The sequence below is a fragment of the Eulemur rufifrons genome, chromosome 30 (genome assembly GCF_041146395.1).
Source record: "Eulemur rufifrons isolate Redbay chromosome 30, OSU_ERuf_1, whole genome shotgun sequence".
In the NCBI taxonomy this organism is placed as follows: domain Eukaryota; kingdom Metazoa; phylum Chordata; class Mammalia; order Primates; family Lemuridae; genus Eulemur; species Eulemur rufifrons.
In genome coordinates, this window is record NC_091012.1 from 115,836,254 (window position 1) to 115,840,568 (window position 4,315).

Consider the following 4,315-nt stretch of genomic DNA (forward strand, 5'->3'; position numbering starts at 1 on the left):
TAGGACTTCCTGATCTGGGCAGCTTTAGGTATGGAGATGAGAACTTTTTATTTCAAGAAAGTAAGACACCTGGAGGCTACAGCCTTTTTTTGAAGGTACCAATATCTCCTCCAAACCATAGGTGCCTTTGAATTCTAAGTAAATATTATCTTGTATTCTGGTTGAGTGGTTACTGAAGTTCACTCCTGACATTGCAGTTTGTTTTTTCTCTCTGTTTCAAATCTGCTATTAACTGACTTTAGATTAGCAACTTAAACTCTCTGGGGTAGGTTTTCTGATTTTTAAGTCATTGGTCTTACCCTGTATTCTTTTTATGTTTCATAACAGATCTAACATTCTGGTACCCAGTGATCCTCACTCTCATGATGAGAGCCAGGATTCTCACCTTGGTAGAAATGTAGAAGATAGAAGGGGCAGGAGGAGTGCCAGGGAGAGAGAGAGGAAATTGGCACTTTCCTTTTTATTGCCCCAGGCAATGTTTTTCCTGGCTACTTAAACTCTGCCATTCACAGGTAATGGACCTACTAAGGTACATCTCTAAGTAGCCTTTTACTGCCAAATTAGGTTACAAATAATAATAACAAAACAACATTAACAGTGAAGGATCCCACATCCATTTACTTAGCATTTAATCTCTTAGGCATTATGTTAAATGTTTTACATGCATTAAAACCCTTAAATCATATTTACATCCTCTGTGGAAAACATTATTATTCCCATTCTATAGAAAAGGAAATGTAGGCTTATAGAAGTCAGGTAATTTATCCAAGTCAACATTTCTTACAAATGGGTTCCCTATTTGTCTTAGTCCAGATACTACAGTCTTTACTGTTACACGTGTAGTTACAAACTAGTGTTCCATGGCCTGAATTCATATTACAGAAGTATTGTTTGGAGTTCCCGTGTGTGTGCGCGTGTGTGTGTGTTTGACAGACAGACAGGGTGGGAGGAGGAGAGAAAGCCCATGAGCACCCAGGAGAAATATCTAATGCCTCTAGCCTGAGCAGACTATTTTCTCACAATCCCTACCTTTGCTGCCTTCCTCCCTGATGACATTTGAGTTCACAGACCTTTAACTATAGTTTTATGAACATAACACACAAGTAAACGGCAGGAAGAGTGGGGAGAAATATATAGAGAGAAAATATGAAAAGGTTAATATTCACTCACCAATGACAGTGGTAATATTCTTAAAAAGTAGCATAGATTACAATGCAATGTTCAGGGAGGTTGAAGGTCTCAAAAAATAGGAGTTTAGGAGACACTCAATGATATTACATTAAATATATTGTTGTAATAAAAATCTCTGTAAGTAAAATTTCGTTAAAACTTCTACTTCAAAAACAATTCTGTTTTATTGGCCTTAATCCACCCCTCCCCTTTTTTTCCTCCTGATTTACCTTGTGTACTCAGCAACCCTGTGACTTTTTACTGTTGTGCTGAATCCAATTCTTTTTTAAAATTTTGCTATGCAGACTGTATTTCTTGTTAAAGTTTCTAATCATTTGTTGTTGTTGTTGTTTTGCCTCAATCTTATTGTGTGTGATACTTCCAATCTCCCTGGTTTTATTTTTGGAAGTCTCAGCAAAATGCTTATATAACTTCAACTCCAGGCATTTTCACAAATTGTTGAGGTGCTAAAGGGCCCATTTTTCAAATCTCCTTACCTTTTGCTATCTGGATAAAATTGCTTCAATTTCCATTCAACAGTCTGTATAATCCCAAACTCTCCTGAAGATTTCTGGAATTCCTTAGAAATTTCTATCTTCATGGTGACTACTGCTTTCTAACTTTTTGGTAACTTCATGGCAACTACTGGTTTCTCAGTTTTGGTTTAATTTGATGACCATAACCCTGCTTTTTTCCTTTCTATGATTGACCACCCAAAGAGATTTTGTGAGGATTGTAGGGTGATTATGAGGATACCAATTAGATGGGGGACTGACATAGAACCTCAGACTAACTGAATATTGCAGAATTGTTTTATTAAATGTAATGTAGCTATGCCACCTCTGGAGAAATATTACTGGCTATCTATGTCCCTTAGCTTCATAACAGGCTCCCAAGTTTTCAGGTTGCCACCCAACACTGGTTACTTTCAAAACAACTTCTGGTGGCATCTGGAGGTCTTCAGCTTCAAGATGGAGAGTGGGTTTATCAATTTAGAGCTCCAGGAAAAATTGAGGAACAAAGAGGACTTCCTTTTCCAACAACATTGGGAACCCCAGGGGGATTCCTAAGCATTTCAAAGAGTTGGAAGGAAAGTAGAAGAGATGAGGAAGCAGGAAAACTCACTAAACTGGGCTGTTATGGGCTCCAGTGTTATACTTGCGAGGATGGGGAGGATGTTTTTAACAACCTAACTTTAAACTTGGCACATAAAAATAGCAAGCATAAATAAAATGATATACTATCTGACAAAACTCATCAAATTGTACATTTAAAATTAAGGAAATTGGCTTATATAAATTATATATCAGTAAAGATAATTTTTAAAATTGTATGTAAATAAAAAAATGTTACTCCAAAACAAAGATTGGAAAGGAATGCATCCAAACCCAACTTGAATTATTCTACTGACTGGGAATAATAAGTGGTAATTTCAAAATTCTATAAGAACTCATAAGAGTGTGATGTCGAACACAGGAAATGAATCATAAATCCTCTGTGTCTATAAAAATTACAGGCAAGTGGCTTGTACAATTGGAAATTAATAAACTTTTTTCTTTGGTAAAAGCAATATCTGATCATTGTAGAAGCTCCAAAATTATGAACAAAAGTTAAAAATCACCCATAATCCATGATTTCTGAGTTAACTGTTAGTACTTTTAAGAATTTCTTCACAGTCATTTTCTTACAGATTGTATTAAATGTATTACACATTTTCTCTAATATTATATTGCAATCATCCTAAGTAACAGAAATGTTTAAAATTGTATTTTGGAGAAGCCTCTAGATGCAGAGCCATGAGAGTGGCTGCTGGTTGTGAGGAGGCTGTGCATTAATAAAAGTATCCATGGAGAATACTGAAAACTCAGTGGATTCAAAATCCATTAAAAATTTGGAAACAAAGATCATCCATGGAAGCAAATCAATGGACTCTCGAATGTCCTTGGACAATAGCTACAAAATGGATTATTCTGAAATGGGTTTATGTATAATAATTAATAATAAGAACTTTCATAAAAGCACTGGAATGTCATCTCGGCCAGGTACAGATGTAGATGCAGGAAACCTCAGGGAAACATTCATGAACTTGAAGTATGAAGTCAGAAATAAAAACGATCTTACACGTGAAGAAATTGTGGAATTGATGCACAATGTTTCTAAAGAAGATCATAGCAAAAGGAGCAGTTTTATTTGCGTGCTTCTACGCCATGGTGAAGAAGGAATAATTTTTGGGACAAATGGACCTGTTGGCCTGAAAAAAATAACAAGCTTCTTCAGAGGAGATTATTGTAGAAATCTTACTGGAAAACCCAAACTTTTCATTATTCAGGCCTGCCAAGGTACTGAACTGGACTGTGGCATTGAGACAGACAGCAGTATCAATGATGACATGGCGTGTCAGAAAATACCAGTTGAAGCCGACCTCTTGTATGCGTACTCCACAGCATCTGGTTATTATTCCTGGTGAAATTCAAAGGATGGCTCCTGGTTCATCCAGTCACTTTGTGCTATGCTGAAACTATACACTCACAAGCTTGATATTATGCACATTCTTACCCGGGTTAACCAAAAGGTGGCAACAGAATTTGAGTCCTTTTCCTTGGACTCTACTTTTCATGCAAAGAAACAGATTCCATGTATTGTGTCCATGCTCACAAAAGAACTGTATTTTTATCACTAAAGAAATGGTTGTTTGGGTTTTTTTAGTTTGTATGCCAAGTGAGAAGACAGTACAACTGAGACTGTATTTCTTGCTCTCATTTAAATCTAATCGAATGCTCCAGATGATACTTTGAAACATAACCACTTCCATGGTGGTAGAACCAATACAAAGCTACTTCAGACTCAAAATCAGGTAGTTGAAATTGAATTTAATTAGGAATAAATAAAAATGGATAATGGTGCAGTCCTTGTGAAAGGAAATGATTGTAAATTTACAACTTTCATAATTAGCAAAAAATGCTATGCTATGAATTTTTAAGTAATCATGAAACATTGCAGTGAGGAATTTTGATGACATCCTCCCACTTAGAAAGGTGCATTTTAGTTTTTGTCAAACTATAAAAATGATTATGTGGAAGAACTTAGGGACCCATGGGCATGGTCAAAGGCTCGAAGATTTAATTTAGAATTGATGTACAAAGAT

At 36.0% G+C, this 4,315-nt stretch overlaps 1 pseudogene; it reads left to right on the top strand.

Moving 5' to 3' along the window:
• The first annotated feature begins 3,003 nt into the window (after positions 1-3,003).
• LOC138378442 (caspase-3 pseudogene) lies at positions 3,004-3,850 on the top strand (annotated as a pseudogene).
• Positions 3,851-4,315: the final 465 nt, after the last annotated feature.